We start from the raw sequence: 20075 nt of genomic DNA, 5'->3' as shown, positions 1-20075 counted from the left end.
AGAATCATGCTGTGACACCATGTCGTCAACAAGGTCACCATATATACATCGGTGTGCCTATATATATCTTATGATAAAGTAAATTGTTTACTTTATAACTTCTTGTGTGCCTATATATATCTTATGATAAAGTAAATTGTTTACTTTATAACTTCTTGTGTGCCTTATATCTTATGATAAAGTAAATTGCTTACTTTATAAATTCTTGTGTGCCTTATATCTTATGAGAAAGTAAATTGCTTACTTTATAAATTCTTGTGTGCCTTATATCTTATGAGAAAGTAAATTGCTTACTTGAGATATTCTTATGTGTTAAAATTGTGTGCCTTAAAATGTCTTATCATAGAGCCAACTAGTTACATTATATACCCTTTTTATGTAGTAAATTGAATGCTTAAACATATCTCCTTGTGGAGAAACATTGGAGGAATAAAAAGAACGTGTGTCCCTTTAGACCCCATGATGTATGAACACTCGGCACGTGATAGCATGTGCATGACTTCAAGCTTCTTGTGTTGCCCCTCGGGCAAAATAAGGGGACCTTGGGAACGTTTAACAAAGGAGAATGAGGGTCCCGAGATGTGTGAACCCGTCTCCGGTTCCGCGCCACAGGCTCTGCAGGGCGGAGCGAAAACGAGGCCAGCACCTCTGTGACGGAACTCTAGTGTGGGGAGCACATTCGCCCTCATCTGTAAGGCGCGAATGAAGTGTGACTCCTTCCACCAGGCCCGTCCTTGCCCCACAAGCCAGCTGTTGCTGAACTTGTCTCTTTTGAAGAGTCCAACGCCAAAACCTTGTGGACCCATCTCGGTCCACTTGTCAAATTCCGCATCCCTCCAGCCGTCAGGAGCCGGGAACAATTCACACTCCGGGTCGAGAAGGTCCACCAGAGCCCGCGGTAGGTGATCTTTACTACCGCCACCGCTGATCCATCTTTTTCCGAATTTGTCGGGGTCAATAACCCTCCTCGCCATCTCCGAGGTAGTCCCGTCGCCAGAGTGGTACAGTCCGAAGATCCTACGAGCGATCCCCAACGGCACCGACCTACTCAAGCAAGGGACCCCTAGTCCTCCATCCACATTCCTGGAATAAAGTAGGCCATTTGTGGTAGAAGGACTCAAGTGCAGCCACGCCTTGATCAGACGCCTGATCACCAAATCCGCTTTTAAGAGGACATTCTGGGTAGCGGAGGCGTGGATTGCACCATAAGTGAGTCTTGGGACGGCAAGGAACAAAGCAATTCGGTTTTCTGAGACGGCTTCAACGGGGCTCCGGCGATCCGGGACCCGAAGGTTTCAAGCTCACCGACCATGTCGGGCTTACGGACCCCCTTCCAGGGGTTGATGTCCACGCCGAGGTATCGCACGTGTTCCTTCGGACCCACCATATGAATCTCCGCCCCACCAAGTTTCCAGGGTGGGCAGTTGTTGATCTTTCCGGCGGTTTTCGTCCCACCCGCAATGAAAAACCCGTGGCATTTAGCCGAGTTTACCTTTAACCCGGAGAGGCCGCAGAACGCCTCCAGTATGCCAATGTTCTTGTACATTCCGTCCCAAGAATCACTTAGCAACACCAGATCGTCCGCATACGCCAGGACAGCCGTGCTGCTCCCGGCGCTTCCATAGCCCTCCCCGAGGTTCTCCAGTTTGCTCAGCAACGGATCAATCGCCAGGTTGAATAGGAGAGGCGAGAGTGGGTCACCCTGCTTGACTCCGATCCTCATGAAGATCTTCACTGAAGAGCCCTGACCCGTCTGTACCCTTGTGCTGCAACCATCGTAGCAATTCATTATTAGGTCAATGATTGCCTGGTCCACGCACCGATCCGAAAGCACGCGAGCTATGTGCTTGTGTGAGACAGTCAAAAGCCTTCGCTAAATCGATGAAGACCATCGCCAGCGGTTTCCTCTCCCGCTTGCTCATCCTGAGCGCTCCCTCGACCAATAATAGGTTTTCAGAACAACCGGGGATTTTAACAAATCCCTTTTGCCGCACATGGGTTGGGCAGGCTTCGGCCAACCGCTTGTGGAGGATCGAAGAAAACAGTCTGAGGACCATCGACCCGATGGTAATAGGCCGCCAGTTCGCGACGGACTCTCTCTCCGTGGGATCTTTAGATTTGGGCAGCAAGGTCGTTCGGCTCAACTTGAGAGAGGCAGGGATGGAACCTCTCAACAAGAACCCGTTGAACATCTTCGCTAGCTTCACTCCCTTCGGGTCCCACATCACCAAACCATTCCTATCCACGCCATCAGGCCCAGCGGCTGATGACACCTTGATGCGCTTCCTTGTTCTCAAGACAAGCGCTGGTGTGATGGGGCGAGAGAGAAGCCTGTTATTACACAGAGCGAACGAGCCGAACCGACCGAGACCCAGATAGCAATCCTCAGATTCCCACTTGCTCTTGAAGTACTCTGTAACCGTTCTCACCCTAATGGGGCATACACCGTCGTGGATGCCGTCAAGAACCATACGGGCCGCCTTGGAACGGTTTTTCTTAAAGAGTCTCTGGAGCTGGAGATGATTGAGAGCCGGCGCGTTAGCTGCCCTGCGGTCCGTGTGCCGCCTCCTCATGCCCCGACGCTTCCCCAACTTCGACCCCGTGAGCTTACATGTGAGCTTTACCACAGTAGCGAGATCTACCAGAGCGGCGAGGGTTTCGCTCTCGGTAGGAATACTGGCCCATCCGTCGCTACCAGAGCCAGTATCCTTGGCCAGCGCTATAAGGATTTTCTTTCGTACGACACTTAGCGTGTACAAGGGAACCCGTTGGTCTGCAACTGTCAAATCCTGTAGTTCGTGATCAATTCGGGTAATACTGTCAGGCACGACAGGGGCTTGCGCCAGCTTCTCTAGCTGACGCACCTTATATCTGATCTGGCCTTTTGTGCGATCCGGAAGAACCGCACACGCAGAATCGATAAATCCCTCTCTCATTCCCCATTCGTCGATGTGTACCTTCTCCCTTGGGCCCTTTGTCCTCCAGCCTTGTCCCTCTGCTGGGCCACATATTCTTCTGTATGCGCCGACCTCATATGGATAGAGACCCCCCTACCGGACTTAAAGCTCCTACTACAGAGGGTGCACTTCACCCCCTGAACCGACGCTGTTGTCGCGTTTCGACATACGGCTGCATGGCACTCAATCTGATGTCTCCGCCGCTTCGAGATACCGCACCTTGAACACAAAAGAGATGAGCGCCGCAGTCTGTGCACCTTCGCCAAGTGCAACGCAGAGTCGGCACTGCTGCGCTAAGTAAGGGAAGGAGATCTCGACGGAGGTCCTGGAGGAAAGTGGGCCCTTCATTACACCTTTGGAAAATGAAAACAAGGTGAGACTCTTCCTCGGGCAGAAGAGCCTCCTTCGAATGCTCGGTCCAGATACATCACCCTGTCCGCCTCCGAAACTATCGCTAGTTCCAGCCTCTGCACCCGTTCTCAAATGGGGCAGGTGTCTGAACCGAGGGTTCAGCCCTTCGCGACCACCGGATAGTGGCGCGCCAGAGACAGACCATCTCGCGTCCAGTGTGGGGGCCTGTGACGTTGTGATCGTCGGCGAGTGACGGGGGCCTCTTTCGAGGGACCCGGCTCGACGCTTCACACACCGTCGTGGCCCAGCCACCCTGTTCTGACGCGTGTTAGGGCTGGAGCGCGACACGGCTGCCATACGGCGAGCTAGCGAGCGACCGGGCCTCCGCGTTTCTTCAGAGAGGTGACTGCGCATGGGAACGTCGGCACTGGTCCTCCCCAGGGCAGGGGAAAAATCCAAGTGGCGTCGCTTCATGCTCCTCTTCCGCAAGGGCCTTGGGCTCCGAGTCGCGGGCGAACCAGCCAGGTCCGGGGACCTGCCGGAAAGCGCCCACTTCCTAGCCCATCTTTCCTTCATGTTCGCTTGCCTCACCAACCTTCTGTCCTTGCTAGACCGGGGGCTCTCCACAACAGCGCTCTGGGTTTCGGGGGGCGTGGCTAGATATCTACTCAGACCCAGGCCCGTACCAGCATACTGATGAAGAGTCATCCTCGGTTTCACAATTCAAAGTTGTGCTGACGTCTGGCGTTATCAAGTCCGGATAGTAACTTGAACTAGAGCAGAGGGTCTGGCACCCTGGACAAACGCATGCGCGCTGGGTTCCACTGCTCCTAGGTACGCCTAAACGCTGTTCTTCCCCTTCAAAAGCTTAGACTAAGGGATCGGAACATCAGCTGAGACTTGTACTTGTGGCCCCTATGTGGGGTCGGGAACAGGTTGGATCCCTATTGTTTTTGTAAGGATTTTTCTTTTTTTATACTTCCTACCAAGAAAGTGGTATCACAGCCCAAACCGTAAATGGTGCACACACGCCAATTGCATGACTAGATCCAGATCCGTCAGGGACTACGCAGACGACAAAATCCAGACATGCCGGTCACTAGGTGGTGCTATACCAAGAAAAACGCGTTTGGTGCTATAACTCCCACATCGACACAGATTCACTGGAGCCTGCTGCATCTTTTGGCATAGGCCACGCCCATTTCCGTCTATAAATATTTTTCGCAAAATCACGAAAACCACTTAACTGTCTTTTCGCTACTCCTCCCACATTTCTTGCCAAATGGACACCAAACTTTGCGCACGACATCTTCAGATGCACACAAAAAAATTAATTCGAACACTTTTTTGATCCGACCTTCGACGACGAAACGGTAGCGTTTTGAATATTGGTTTATTAGCTAAATTAGACGTGGAAAATCAAAAATCCAAATAAATCCAAAATTAGACATCGGATCGAGTCCAAATTTTCGGAATTCGCCATTAGGGGGCGCAATAAACGAGGAAATTGTATATCTTCTACAAAATTTCGCCATTAGGGGCCGCCATAAACAAGGGAATTGTTCATCTCCTAACTGGCCAAAGGAATGTTCTGAAAACGCGTTTGGGGATATAACTCCCACACCGAACCTCTCACAGTCAAAACCTTTATAACCCTCAGGTTCACGGTAGCGTTTTGAATACATGCTTCGCATTGTGCCGGCGAAATGCACATATCTTGGACCCCTGGATAACTGCTTGCAGTTCTAGTTGTGATTGGAGATGATGGGGATGTGAAGTTAGATTTTGTGTATGGGAAGAGGGTTAGGGTGCTTTGTATATGTTGTGTGTGTAACTCTGTCTAGATTTGGATGAGTCGATGGGGGCACCTACGTGCTGGAGGTGCGGCTAAAAGGACAGCAGGGTGACTAACAAATTTCTGTCTTGTCAATTAGTGTTTTAAATACATGATTTCCTTGATTTGGTGAGGGGCCAGTGTGTTGGAGGTTTTTCCAAACGCCCGATCTCGTCTGATCTCGGAAGCTAAGCAGGGTCGGGCCTGGCTAGTACTTGGATGGGTGAACGCCTGGGAATACCAGGTGCTGCAAGTAGTGACGGATGTCACCAAAAGAGAAAAAAAGCGCGCCCGATCTCGTCTGATCTCGGAAGCTAAGCAGGGTCGGGCCTGGTTAGTACTTGGAAGGGTGACCGCCTGGGAATACCAGGGGCTGTAAGCTTTATTATTTTTCAACTCGAGCTCATTGGCTGCAATGGCCTGCCGTGCGTTGATCTTTAGCGCCCACTGTTTTGGAGAATTTAAGCAACATACAGACACTGACAACGACTCTCCAAACTCTATTTGTGAAATATGTGGACAGTGTAGTGACGCTGCTAGCAGGGAGCAGCAGAGAGCTGCAATGACGGCGGTCCACTGCAGTCCATCACAGATTTTGCAACGCTACGTTTCTTCAAAAGATCACGCAAACGATGACGCCCAAGCAGTGTAATGCATTGCGTTCAAGTATGGAACTCTGAGTCTGGAATAACGTATTCATTCATTAATTTCTTTCATTCATTATGGATCTAATCATTGTTTCTGTACAAGTCCCGTCTCTGGCCACGGCAGCGCTCTCTCCTTACGTGCTCCTCCTGTTTAAAAGCTAATATGGTCCCGACAATAATTCCTTACGGCCAAACCACCCTGATCACGCCCGATCTCGTCTGATCTCGGAAGCTAAGCAGGGTCGGGCCTGGTTAGTACTTGGATGGGTGACCGCCTGGGAATACCAGGTGCTGTAAGCATTATTCTTTATCAACTCGAGCTCATTGGCTGCAATGGCCTGCCGTGCGCTGATCTTTAGCGCCCACGGTTTCGGAGAATTTAAGCCACATACAGACACTGACAACGTCTCTCCAAACTCTAGTTGTGAAACATGTGGACAGTGTAGTGACGCTGCTAGCAGGGAGCAGCAGAGAGCTGCAATGACGGCGCTCCACACTAGTCCATCCCAGGTTTTGCAACGCTACGTTTCTTCAAAAGATCACACAAACGTTGACGCCCAAGAAGTGTAATGCATTGCGTTCAAATATGGAACTCTGAGTCTGGAATAACGTATTCATTCGTCCATCTGCTACTGCGGGGAACAATGGTAGCACGCTAGGCCTCAATTGTAAAGTCGTAACGACAGCGGCCAAAGCCCGCCACGACATGCTAATGGGCTACGAACCGTCCATTGCACACTAGGCGATCCAGGCTGAAACGGTTACCCCAGAAGTCCATGCTGGAGAGGTGCACGTAGAAGACTCAGTAACGCTAGGCAAAACAGGAAAAGAGGTTGAGACCCAGACACTTCTAAGAACTAGAGTTAGAGTTTAACTTTCATACAGTCTATGCTCTCAACTGCGAGCGCTAAATACAAATACTTTGACCATGTTTCCGCCCGGTCTTGAACCGGGGAACTTTCGCGTGTTAGGCGAACGTAATAATCACTACACAACGGAAACCTGTTAGCTTGAGCATAACCCTAGAAAAATTTGTCAGCAGAAGCTCCCGCATGAACAGGTTTTCAGCGCAGGTTTAAACACTTAATAATATGACGAGGCTATCGGTTGAAGAGGTGGCGTGGTGCCAAGTAGACGCTGCTGAAGGCTCTGTTCCAGATAGACTCATCACGAAAAGCTGCTTGATAGTAAAGCAGGAGAATTTAAACATTAACTTTGTTGATCTCAAAACAGTATTGCTGTTTCCGCCCGGTTTCGAAACGGGGACCTTTCGCGTGTTAGGCGAACGTGATAACATCTACACTACGGAAACCATGTAGATTGAGCAAAACCCTAGAAAATTTTGTCAGCAGAAGCTCCCGCATGAACAGGTTTTCAGCGCAGGTTTAAACACTTAATAATATGACGCGGCTATCGGTTGAAGAGTTGGCGTGGTGCCAAGTAGACGCTGCTGAAGTTTCTGTTCCAGTTAGCCTTTTCCCGAATAGCTGCTTGATAGTAAAGCAGGAGAATTTAAACATTAACTTTGTTGATCTCAAAACAGTTTTGCTGTATCCGCCCGGTTTCGAACCGGGGACCTTTCGCGTGTGAGGCTAACGTGATAACCACTACACTACGAAAACACATACACGGAGAATCTGGCAACCCATCAGAATCCCGTCATCAACCGTCCAGTCTAGTTCACAACATTTAATGGAACCAGGGTCAGAGTGGTCAGGTGTGAATATAAGTGGTTATATCATACATATTTGATACATATTATCCTAAACATCCATTCGCCCATCTGCTACCGCGGGGAACAATGCTAGCACGCTAGGCCTCAATTGTAAAGTCGTAACGACAGCGGCCAAAGCCCGCCACGACATGCTAATGGACTACGAACCGTCCATTGCACGCTAGACGATCCAGGATGAGACGGTTACCCCAGAAGTCCATGCTGGAGAGGTGCACGTAGAAGACTCAGTAACGCTAGGCAAAACAGGAAAGGAGGTTGACACCAAGACACTCCTAAGAACTTCAGACAACTAGAGTTAGAGTTTAACTTTCATACAGTCTATGCTCTCAACTGCGAGCACTAAATGCAAATACTTTCACCATGTTTCCGCCCGGTCTCGAACCGGGGACCTTTCGCGTGTAAGGTGAACGTGATAACCACTACACTACGGAAACCTGTGAGAATGAAAAAAACCCTAGAAAATATTGTGATCAGAAGCACCCGCATGAACAGGTTTTCCGCGTTGGTTTAAATACTTAATAATATGACGAGGCTATCGGTTCAAGAGGTGGCGTGGTGCCACGTAGACACTGCTGATGGTTCTGTTCAAGATAGACTCTTCACGAATAGCTACTTGCTAGTAAAGCAGGAGAATTTAAACATTAACTTTGTATACCTCAAAACAGTAATGCTGTTTCAGCCCGTTTTCGATCCAGGGACCTTTCGAGTGTGAGGCGAACGTGATAACCACTACACTACGGAAACACATACACTGATAATCTGGCAACCCATCAGAATCCTGTCATCAACCGTCCAGTCGAGTTCACACCATTTAATGGAACCAGGGTCAGAGTGGTCAGGTGTGAATGTAAGTGGTTATATCATACATATTTGAAACATATTATCCTAAACATCCATTCGCCCATCTGCTACAGCGGGGAACAATGCTAACACGCTAGGCCTCAATTGTAAAGTCGTAACGACAGCGGTAGGGATGGGAATCGAGAACCGGTTCTTGTTCAGAACCGGTTCCGAGTCAACCGATTCCTTGGAATCGTTAGCAAGCCTGCTTAACGATTCCGCTTATCGGTTCCGGTCGCGGCAAATGCGTCGTGACGTCACACACACGCTGCTTTGATTTGGTTCAGAACGCAGCAAACATGTCGCCGCCGAGGAAGAATCGCATTGTGCGTTCACACCAAACGCGACGGGGCGACAAGATCCCATACAAAGTGAACGTAGAGACGCGTATGAGGGCGAGTTTTTCGCGGGAGAAAACCGATGACAAGTTTTTGTCGTGATGACAGCCAATCAGCGTTCAACAGCGTGATAACTGAGTGACATGTGTAACGTAACAGCCAATCCGCGTTCAGCCGTCAAACTCAGTGCAGTGCTGTCCGGGTGAACCGCGGAATGGAGGAGAAAGTGATTGTTGCAGTTTGCGACTCCCGGAGCTCTATATATAATAGTATATAATATACAATTACAATATAGTATATAATATATTATATACTATATTATAATTGTTTAAATAATATCACAGCCAACAGCTCTGTCGCCTCCGGATGGCCGTAGCGTGGGGAGCTCTCATAGGGATTGGGCTTCTCGGGGTATACCGGCATTGCTATGGTTTCCGGTCTTGTGTGTTCCAACGGTTTATTAGGTAGGCCCATCTAATAAATCTCTGTCTAATCAATGCTTCATTTTGTTTATGTCAGTTTAATTTTGTTACAAGTTGAATGCAAATGAGCACTGTTAGAATTCCAAAAGGCACAAGCTCTTATTTGGCTGTTTTCAGTCTGTGTTTTTAGTTGTATGGCACATAATGATGGCATTTGGGCTTAAAAAGCGAAACATATATCTTTTCGTCTAGACCAATTGATTTGAAAATATACAATTTTCTAACACTAAAAGCACTTCTGATCAGATATTAAAGAGATGTAATGCAAACAAACACATTCATACTTATTTTCTCACCCAATGAGAATCGATAAGAGAATCGATAAGGAATCGGATCGATAAGCAGAATCGGAATCGGGATCGGAATCGTGAAATTCTTATCAATTCCCATCCCTAGACAGCGGCCAAAGCCCGCCACGACATGCCAATGGCCTACGAACCGTCCATTGCATGCTAGACGATCCAGGATGAGACGGTTACCCCAGAAGTCCATGCTGGAGAGGTGCACGTAGAAGACTCAGTAACGCTAGGAAAATCAGGAAAGGAGGTTGACACCCAGACACTTCTCACAACTAGAGTTCGAGTTTAACTTTCATACAGTCTATGCTCTCAACTGCGAGCGCTAAATACAAATACTTTCACCATGTTTCCGCCCGGTCTCGAACCGGGGACCTATCGCGTGTTAGGCGAACGTGATAATCACTACACAACGGAAACCTGTTAGCTTGAGCATAACCCTAGAAAATTTTGTCAGCAGAAGCTCCCGCATGACCAGGTTTTCAGCGCAGGTTTAAACACTTAATAATATGACGAGGCTATCAGTTGAAGAGGTGGCGTGGTGCCAAGTAGACGCTGCTGAAGGCTCTGTTCCAGATAGACTCATCACGAATAGCTGCTTGATAGTAAAGCAGGAGAATTTAAACATTAACTTTGTTGATCTCAAAACAGTATCGCTGTTTCCGCCCGGTTTCGAACCGGGGACCTTTCGCATGTTAGGCGAACGTAATAACCACTACACTACGGAAACCATATCGATTGAGCAAAACCCTAGAAAATTTTGTCAGCAGAAGCTCCCGCATGAACAGGTTTTCAGCGCAGGTTTAAACACTTAAAAATATGACGCGGCTATCGGTTGAAGAGTTGGCGTGGTGCCAAGTAGACGCTGCTGAAGTTTCTGTTCCAGATAGCCTTTTCCCGAATAGCTGCTTGATAGTAAAGCAGGAGAATTTAAACATTAACTTTGTATATCTCAAAACGATGAAACTGTTTCTGCCCGGTTTCGAACCGGGGACCTATCGCGTGTTAGGCAAACGTGATAATCACTACACAACGGAAACCTGTTAGCTTGAGCATAACCCTAGAAAATTTTGTCAGCAGAAGCTCCCGCATGAACAGGTTTTCAGCGCAAGTTTAAAAACTTAATAATATGACGAGGCTATCGGTTGAAGAGGTGGTGTGGTGCCAAGTAGTCACTGCTGAAGGTCCTGTTCCAGACAGACTTTTTCCCGAATAGCTGCTTGATAGCAAAGCAGGAGAATTTAAACATTAAATTTGTAATTAATGCTGTTTCCGCCCGGTCTTGAACCGGGGACCTTTCGCGTGTAAGGCGAACGTGATAACCACTACACTACGGAAACCTGTGCAAAAAAAAAACAACTAGAAATTATTGTCATCAGAAGCACCCCTATGAACAGGTTTTCCGCGTTGGTTTAAATACTTAATAATATGACGAGGCTATCGGTTGAAGAGGTGGCGTGGTGCCAAGTAGACGCTGCTGAAGTTTCTGTTCCAGATAGACTTTTCCCGAATAGCTGCTTGATAGTAAAGCAGGAGAATTTAAACATTAACTTTGTATATCTCAAAACAATGAAACTGACCAATCGCGTGTAAGGCGAACGTGATAACCACTACAATACGGAAACCTATGAGAATGAAAAAAAACCTAGAAAATATTGTGATCAGAAGCACCCGCATGAACAGGTTTTCCGCGTTGGTTTAAATACTTAATAATATGACGAGGCTATCGGTTCAAGAGGTGGCGTGGTGCCAAGTAGACACTGCTGATGGTTCTGTTCAAGATAGACTCTTCACGAATAGCTACTTGATAGTAAAGCAGGAGAATTTAAACATTAACTTTTTATACCTCAAAACAGTAATGCACGTAGAAGACTCAGTAACGCTAGGAAAATCAGGAAAGGAGGTTGACAACCAGACACTTCTCACAAATAAAGTTCGAGTTTAACTTTCATACAGTCTATGCTCTCAACTGCGAGCGCTAAATACTTTCACCATGTTTCCGCCCGGTCTCGAACCGGGGACCAATCGCGTGTAAGGCGAACGTGATAACCACTACAATACGGAAACCTGTGAGAATAAAAAAAACCTAGAAAATATTGTGATCAGAAGCACCCGCATGAACAGGTTTTCCGCGTTGGTTTAACGAATAGCGAATAGCTACTTGATAGTAAAGCAGGAGAATTTAAACATTAACTTTTTATACCTCAAAACAGTAATGCACATAGAAGACTCAGTAACGCTAGGAAAATCAGGAAAGGAGGTTGACACCCAGACACTTCTCACAACTAGAGTTCGAATTTAACTTTCATACAGTCTATGCTCTCAACTGCGAGCGCTACATACAAATACTTTCACCATATTTCCGCCCGGTCTCGAACCGGGGACCTTTCGCGTGTTAGGCGAACGTGATAACCACTACACTAAGGAAACCATGTAGAATGAGCAAAACCCTAGAAAATTTTGTCAGCAGAAGCTCCCGCATGAACAGGTTTTCAGCGCAGGTTTAAACACTTAATAATATGACACGGCTATCGGTTGAAGAGGTAGCGTGGTGCCAAGTAGACGCTGCTGAAGTTTCTGTTCCAGATAGCCTTTTCCCGAATAGCTGCTTGATAGTAAAGCAGGAGAATTTAAACATTAACTTTGTGTGTCTCAAAACGATGAAACTGTTTCTGCCCGGTTTCGAACCGGGGACCTATCGCGTGTTAGGCGAACGTGATAACCACTACACTACGGAAACCATGTTGTTTGAGCAAAACCCTAGAAAATGTTGTCAGCAGAAGCTCCCGCATGAACAGGTTTTCAGCGCAGGTTTAAACACTTAATAATATGACGAGGCTATCAGTTGAAGAGGTGGCGTGGTGCCAAGTAGACGCTGCTGAAGTTTCTGTTCCAGATAGACTTTTCCCGAATAGCTGCTTGATAGTAAAGCAGGAGAATTTAAACATTAACTTTGTATATATCTCAAAACAATGAAACTGGTTCTGCCCGGTTTCAAACCGGAGACCTTTCGCGTGTTAGGCGAACGTGATAATCACTACGCAACGGAAACCTGTTAGCTTGAGCAAAACCCTAGAAAATTTTGTCAGCAGAAGATCCCACATGAACAGGTTTTCAGCGCAGGTTTAAACACTTAATAATATGACGAGGCTATCAGTTGAAGAGGTGGCGTGGTGCCAAGTAGACGCTGCTGAAGGCTCTGTTCCAGATAGACTCATCACGAATAGCTGCTTGATAGTAAAGCAGGAGAATTTAAACATTAACTTTGTTGATCTCAAAATAGTATTGCTGTTTCCGCCCGGTTTCGAACCGGGGACCTTTCGCGTGTTAGTCGAACGTAATAACCACTACACTAAGGAAACCATGTAGATTGAGCAAAGTCCTAGAAAATTTTGTCAGCAGAAGCTCCCGCATGAACAGGTTTTCAGCGCAGGTTTAAACACTTAATAATATGACACGGCTATCGGTTGAAGAGGTAGCGTGGTGCCAAGTAGACGCTGCTGAAGTTTCTGTTCCAGATAGCCTTTTCCCGAATAGCTGCTTGATAGTAAAGCAGGAGAATTTAAACATTAACTTTGTGTGTCTCAAAACGATGAAACTGTTTCTGCCCGGTTTCGAACCGGGGACCTATCGCGTGTTAGGCGAACGTGATAACCACTACACTACGGAAACCATGTTGTTTGAGCAAAACCCTAGAAAATGTTGTCAGCAGAAGCTCCCGCATGAACAGGTTTTCAGCGCAGGTTTAAACACTTAATAATATGACGAGGCTATCAGTTGAAGAGGTGGCGTGGTGCCAAGTAGACGCTGCTGAAGGCTCTGTTCCAGATAGACTCATCACGAATTGCTGCTTGATAGCAAAGCAGGAGAATTTAAACATTAACTTTGTATATCTCAAAACAATGAAACTGTTTCTGCCCGGTTTCAAACCGGAGACCTTTCGCGTGTTAGGCGAACGTGATAATCACTACACAACGGAAACCTGTTAGCTTGAGCATAACCCTAGAAAATTTTGTCAGCAGAAGCTCCCACATGAACAGGTTTTCAGCGCAGGTTTAAACACTTAATAATATGACGAGGCTATCGGTTGAAGAGGTGGCGTGGTGCCAAGTAGACGCTGCTGAAGTTTCTGATCCAGATAGACTTTTCCCGAATAGCTGCTTGATAGTAAAGCAGGAGAATTTAAACATTAACTTTGTATATCTCAAAACAATGAAACTGTTTCTGCCCGGTTTCAAACCGGAGACCTTTCGCGTGTTAGGCGAACGTGATAATCACTACACAACGGAAACCTGTTAGCTTGAGCATAACCCTAGAAAATGTTGTCAGCAGAAGCTCCCGCATGAACAGGTTTTCAGCGCAGGTTTAAACACTTAATAATATGACGAGGCTATCGGTTGAAGAGGTGGCGTGGTGCCAGGTAGACGCTGCTGAAGGCTCTGTTCCAGATAGACTCATCACGAATAGCTGCTTGATAGTAAAGCAGGAGAATTTAAACATTAACTTTGTTGATCTCAAAACAGTATTGCTGTTTCCGCCCGGTTTCGAACCGGGGACATTTCGCGTGTTAGGCGAACGTGATAACCACTACACTACGGAAACCATGTAGATTGACCAAAACCCTAGAAAATTTTGTGAGCAGAAGCTCCCGCATGAACAGGTTTTCAGCGCAGGTTTAAACACTTAATAATATGACGCGGCTATCGGTTGAAGAGTTGGCGTGGTGCCAAGTAGACGCTGCTGAAGTTTCTGTTCCAGATACCCTTTTCCCGAATAGCTGCTTGATAGTAAAGCAGGAGAATTTAAACATTAACTTTGTATACCTCAAAACGATGAAACTGTTTCTGCCCGGTTTCGCACCGGGGACCTATCGCGTGTTAGGCGAACGTGATCATCACTACACAACGGAAACCTATTAGCTTGAGCATAACCCTAGAAAATGTTGTCAGCAGAAGCTCCCGCATGAACAGGTTTTCAGCGCAGGTTTAAACACTTAATAATATGACGAGGCTATCGGTTGAAGAGGTGGCGTGGTGCCAAGTAGTCACTGCTGAAGGTCCTGTTCCAGACAGACTTTTCCCGAATTGCTGCTTGATAGCAAAGCAGGAGAATTTAAACATTAAATTTGTAATTAATGCTGTTTCCGCCCGGTCTTGAACCGGGGACCTTTCGCGTGTAAGGCGAACGTGATAACCACTACACTACGGAAACCTGTGCGAAAGAAAAAAAAACTAGAAAAAAATGTCATCAGAAGCACCCGCATGAACAGGTTTTCCGCGTTGGTTTAAATACTTAATAATATGACGAGGCTATCGGTTGAAGAGGTGGCGTGGTGCCAAGTAGACGCTGCTGAAGTTTCTGTTCCAGATAGACTTTTCCCGAATAGCTGCTTGATAGTAAAGCAAGAGAATTTAAACATTAACTTTGTATATATCTCAAAACAATGAAACTGTTTCTGCCCGGTTTCAAACCGGAGACCTTTCGCGTGTTAGGCGAACGTGATAATCACTACACAACGGAAACCTGTTAGCTTGAGCATAACCCTAGAAAATTTTGTCAGCAGAAGCTCCCACATGAACAGGTTTTCAGCGCAGGTTTAAACACTTAATAATATGACGAGGCTATCGGTTGAAGAGGTGGCGTGGTGCCAAGTAGACGCTGCTGAAGGCTCTGTTCCAGATAGACTCATCACGAATAGCTGCTTGACAGTAAAGCAGGAGAATTTAAACATTAACTTTGTTGATCTCAAAACAGTTTTGATGTTTCCGCCCGGTTTCGAACCAGGGACCTTTTGTGTGTGAGGCGAACGTGATAACCACTACACTACGGAAACACATTCATGGAGAATCTGGCAACCCATTTGAATCCTGTCATCAACCGTCCAATCGAGTTCACACCATTTAATGGAACCAGGGTCAGAGTGGTCAGGTGTGAATGTAAGTGGTTATATCATACATATTTGAAACATATTATCCTAAACATCCATTCGCCCATCTGCTACAGCGGGGAACAATGCTAACACGCTAGGCCTCAATTGTAAAGTCGTAACGACAGCGGCCAAAGCCCGCCACGACATGCCAATGGCCTACGAACCGTCCATTGCATGCTAGACGATCCAGGATGAGACGGTTACCCCAGAAGTCCATGCTGGAGAGGTGCACGTAGAAGACTCAGTAACGCTAGGAAAATCAGGAAAGGAGGTTGACACCCAGACACTTCTCACAACGAGAGTTCGAGTTTAACTTTCATACAGTCTATGCTCTCAACTGCGAGCGCTAAATACAAATACTTTCACCATGTTTCCGCCCGGTCTCGAACCGGGGACCTTTCGCGTGTTAGGCGAACGTGATAACCACTACACGAAGGAAACCATGTCGATTGAGAAAAACCCTAGAAAATTTTGTCAGCAGAAGCTCCCGCATGAACAGGTTTTCAGCGCAGGTTTAAACACTTAATAATATGACGAGGCTATCAGTTGAAGAGGTGGCGTGGTGCCAAGTAGACGCTGCTGAAGGCTCTGTTCCAGATAGACTCATCACGAATAGCTGCTTGATAGTAAAGCAGGAGAATTTAAACATTAACTTTGTTGATCTCAAAACAGTATTGCTGTTTCTGCCCGGTTTCGAACCGGGGACCTTTCGCGTGTTAGGCGAACGTGATAACCACTACACTACGGAAACCATGTAGATTGTGCAAAACCCTAGAAAATTTTGTAAGCAGAAGCTCCCGCATGAACAGGTTTTCAGCGCAGGTTTAAACACTTAATAATATGACGCGGCTATCGGTTGAAGAGTTGGCGTGGTGCCAAGTAGACGCTGCTGAAGTTTCTGTTCCAGATACCCTTTTCCCGAATAGCTGCTTGATAGTAAAGCAGGAGAATTTAAACATTAACTTTGTATACCTCAAAACGATGAAACTGTTTCTGCCCGGTTTCGAACCGGGGACCTATCGCGTGTTAGGCGAACGTGATCATCACTACACAACGGAAACCTATTAGCTTGAGCATAACCCTAGAAAATGTTGTCAGCAGAAGCTCCCGCATGAACAGGTTTTCAGCGCAGGTTTAAACACTTAATAATATGACGAGGCTATCGGTTGAAGAGGTGGCGTGGTGCCAAGTAGACGCTGCTGAAGTTTCTGTTCCAGATAGACTTTTCCCGAATAGCTGCTTGATAGTAAAGCAGGAGAATTTAAACATTAACTTTGTATATCTCAAAACAATGAAACTGTTTCTGCCCGGTTTCAAACCGGAGACCTTTCGCGTGTTAGGCGAACGTGATAATCACTACACAACGGAAACCTGTTAGCTTGAGCATAACCCTAGAAAATGTTGTCAGCAGAAGCTCCCGCATGAACAGGTTTTCAGCGCAGGTTTAAACACTTAATAATATGACGAGGCTATCGGTTGAAGAGGTGGCGTGGTGCCAAGTAGACGCTGCTGAAGGCTCTGTTCCAGATAGACTCATCACGAATAGCTGCTTGATAGTAAAGCAGGAGAATTTAAACATTAACTTTGTTGATCTCAAAATAGTATTGCTGTTTCCGCCCGGTTTCGAACCGGGGACCTTTCGCGTGTTAAGCGAACGTGATAACCACTACACTACGGAAACCATGTAGATTGTGCAAAACCCTAGAAAATGTTGTCAGCAGAAGCTCCCGCATGAACAGGTTTTCAGCGCAGGTTTAAACACTTAATAATATGACGCGGCTATCGGTTGAAGAGTTGGCGTGGTGCCAAGTAGACGCTGCTGAAGTTTCTGTTCCAGATAGACTTTTCCCGAATAGCTGCTTGATAGTAAAGCAGGAGAATTTAAACATTAACTTTGTATATCTCAAAACAATGAAACTGTTTCTGCCCGGTTTCAAACCGGAGACCTTTCGCGTGTTAGGCGAACGTGATAATCACTACACAACGGAAACCTGTTAGCTTGAGCAAAACCCTAGAAAATTTTGTAAGCAGAAGCTCCCGCATGAACAGGTTTTCAGCGCAGGTTTAAACACTTAATAATATGACGCGGCTATCGGTTGAAGAGTTGGCGTGGTGCCAAGTAGACGCTGCTGAAGTTTCTGTTCCAGATAGACTTTTCCCGAATAGCTGCTTGATAGTAAAGCAGGAGAATTTAAACATTAACTTTGTATATCTCAAAACAATGAAACTGTTTCTGCCCGGTTTCAAACCGGAGACCTTTCGCGTGTTAGGCGAACGTGATAATCACTACACAACGGAAACCTGTTAGCTTGAGCATAACCCTAGAAAATTTTGTCAGCAGAAGCTCCCACATGAACAGGTTTTCAGCGCAGGTTTAAACACTTAATAATATGACGAGGCTATCGGTTGAAGAGGTGGCGTGGTGCCAAGTAGACGCTGCTGAAGTTTCTGATCCAGATAGACTTTTCCCGAATAGCTGCTTGATAGTAAAGCAGGAGAATTTAAACATTAACTTTGTATATCTCAAAACAATGAAACTGTTTCTGCCCGGTTTCAAACCGGAGACCTTTCGCGTGTTAGGCGAACGTGATAATCACTACACAACGGAAACCTGTTAGCTTGAGCATAACCCTAGAAAATGTTGTCAGCAGAAGCTCCCGCATGAACAGGTTTTCAGCGCAGGTTTAAACACTTAATAATATGACGAGGCTATCGGTTGAAGAGGTGGCGTGGTGCCAGGTAGACGCTGCTGAAGGCTCTGTTCCAGATAGACTCATCACGAATAGCTGCTTGATAGTAAAGCAGGAGAATTTAAACATTAACTTTGTTGATCTCAAAACAGTATTGCTGTTTCCGCCCGGTTTCGAACCGGGGACCTTTCGCGTGTTAGGCGAACGTGATAACCACTACACTACGGAAACCATGTAGATTGACCAAAACCCTAGAAAATTTTGTGAGCAGAAGCTCCCGCATGAACAGGTTTTCAGCGCAGGTTTAAACACTTAATAATATGACGCGGCTATCGGTTGAAGAGTTGGCGTGGTGCCAAGTAGACGCTGCTGAAGTTTCTGTTCCAGATACCCTTTTCCCGAATAGCTGCTTGATAGTAAAGCAGGAGAATTTAAACATTAACTTTGTATACCTCAAAACGATGAAACTGTTTCTGCCCGGTTTCGAACCGGGGACCTATCGCGTGTTAGGCGAACGTGATCATCACTACACAACGGAAACCTATTAGCTTGAGCATAACCCTAGAAAATGTTGTCAGCAGAAGCTCCCGCATGAACAGGTTTTCAGCGCAGGTTTAAACACTTAATAATATGACGAGGCTATCGGTTGAAGAGGTGGCGTGGTGCCAAGTAGTCACTGCTGAAGGTCCTGTTCCAGACAGACTTTTCCCGAATTGCTGCTTGATAGCAAAGCAGGAGAATTTAAACATTAAATTTGTAATTAATGCTGTTTCCGCCCGGTCTTGAACCGGGGACCTTTCGCGTGTAAGGCGAACGTGATAACCACTACACTACGGAAACCTGTGCGAAAGAAAAAAAAACTAGAAAAAAATGTCATCAGAAGCACCCGCATGAACAGGTTTTCCGCGTTGGTTTAAATACTTAATAATATGACGAGGCTATCGGTTGAAGAGGTGGCGTGGTGCCAAGTAGACGCTGCTGAAGTTTCTGTTCCAGATAGACTTTTCCCGAATAGCTGCTTGATAGTAAAGCAAGAGAATTTAAACATTAACTTTGTATATATCTCAAAACAATGAAACTGTTTCTGCCCGGTTTCAAACCGGAGACCTTTCGCGTGTTAGGCGAACGTGATAATCACTACACAACGGAAACCTGTTAGCTTGAGCATAACCCTAGAAAATTTTGTCAGCAGAAGCTCCCACATGAACAGGTTTTCAGCGCAGGTTTAAACACTTAATAATATGACGAGGCTATCGGTTGAAGAGGTGGCGTGGTGCCAAGTAGACGCTGCTGAAGGCTCTGTTCCAGATAGACTCATCACGAATAGCTGCTTGACAGTAAAGCAGGAGAATTTAAACATTAACTTTGTTGATCTCAAAACAGTTTTGATGTTTCCGCCCGGTTTCGAACCAGGGACCTTTTGTGTGTGAGGCGAACGTGATAACCACTACACTACGGAAACACATTCATGGAGAATCTGGCAACCCATTTGAATCCTGTCATCAACCGTCCAATCGAGTTCACACCATTTAATGGAACCAGGGTCAGAGTGGTCAGGTGTGAATGTAAGTGGTTATATCATACATATTTGAAACATATTATCCTAAACATCCATTCGCCCATCTGCTACAGCGGGGAACAATGCTAACACGCTAGGCCTCAATTGTAAAGTCGTAACGACAGCGGCCAAAGCCCGCCACGACATGCCAATGGCCTACGAACCGTCCATTGCATGCTAGACGATCCAGGATGAGACGGTTACCCCAGAAGTCCATGCTGGAGAGGTGCACGTAGAAGACTCAGTAACGCTAGGAAAATCAGGAAAGGAGGTTGACACCCAGACACTTCTCACAACGAGAGTTCGAGTTTAACTTTCATACAGTCTATGCTCTCAACTGCGAGCGCTAAATACAAATACTTTCACCATGTTTCCGCCCGGTCTCGAACCGGGGACCTTTCGCGTGTTAGGCGAACGT

General features: G+C 46.4%; 10 non-coding genes across 10 annotated transcripts; 1 reads left to right on the top strand and 9 right to left on the bottom strand.

Annotated features, from left to right (window-relative positions):
- Positions 1-5970: 5970 nt before the first annotated feature.
- LOC130383409 (5S ribosomal RNA) lies at positions 5971-6089 on the top strand. The gene has a single exon (XR_008895847.1). It is a non-coding gene; the product is annotated as a 5S ribosomal RNA (ribosomal RNA).
- A 1796-nt stretch (positions 6090-7885) lies between these two features.
- On the bottom strand, positions 7886-7958 carry trnav-uac (transfer RNA valine (anticodon UAC)). Its single transcript has one exon. It is a non-coding gene; the product is annotated as a tRNA-Val (tRNA).
- Positions 7959-10137: 2179 nt separating this feature from the next.
- Positions 10138-10210, bottom strand: trnav-aac (transfer RNA valine (anticodon AAC)). Its single transcript has one exon. It is a non-coding gene; the product is annotated as a tRNA-Val (tRNA).
- A 537-nt stretch (positions 10211-10747) lies between these two features.
- trnav-uac (transfer RNA valine (anticodon UAC)) lies at positions 10748-10820 on the bottom strand. Its single transcript has one exon. It is a non-coding gene; the product is annotated as a tRNA-Val (tRNA).
- Positions 10821-14009: 3189 nt separating this feature from the next.
- Positions 14010-14082, bottom strand: trnav-aac (transfer RNA valine (anticodon AAC)). The gene has a single exon. It is a non-coding gene; the product is annotated as a tRNA-Val (tRNA).
- A 536-nt stretch (positions 14083-14618) lies between these two features.
- trnav-uac (transfer RNA valine (anticodon UAC)) lies at positions 14619-14691 on the bottom strand. Its single transcript has one exon. It is a non-coding gene; the product is annotated as a tRNA-Val (tRNA).
- Positions 14692-16087: 1396 nt separating this feature from the next.
- trnav-aac (transfer RNA valine (anticodon AAC)) lies at positions 16088-16160 on the bottom strand. The gene has a single exon. It is a non-coding gene; the product is annotated as a tRNA-Val (tRNA).
- An 857-nt stretch (positions 16161-17017) lies between these two features.
- trnav-aac (transfer RNA valine (anticodon AAC)) lies at positions 17018-17090 on the bottom strand. Its single transcript has one exon. It is a non-coding gene; the product is annotated as a tRNA-Val (tRNA).
- A 1167-nt stretch (positions 17091-18257) lies between these two features.
- On the bottom strand, positions 18258-18330 carry trnav-aac (transfer RNA valine (anticodon AAC)). The gene has a single exon. It is a non-coding gene; the product is annotated as a tRNA-Val (tRNA).
- Positions 18331-18866: 536 nt separating this feature from the next.
- Positions 18867-18939, bottom strand: trnav-uac (transfer RNA valine (anticodon UAC)). Its single transcript has one exon. It is a non-coding gene; the product is annotated as a tRNA-Val (tRNA).
- Between the last annotated feature and the right edge of the window lie 1136 nt (positions 18940-20075).

The sequence above is a fragment of the Gadus chalcogrammus genome, chromosome 5, assembly GCF_026213295.1.
Source record: "Gadus chalcogrammus isolate NIFS_2021 chromosome 5, NIFS_Gcha_1.0, whole genome shotgun sequence".
NCBI classification, from domain to species: Eukaryota; Metazoa; Chordata; class Actinopteri; order Gadiformes; family Gadidae; genus Gadus; species Gadus chalcogrammus.
The sequence above is the reverse complement of the archived record's forward strand: the minus strand, read 5'-3'. Positions and strand labels throughout refer to the sequence as shown.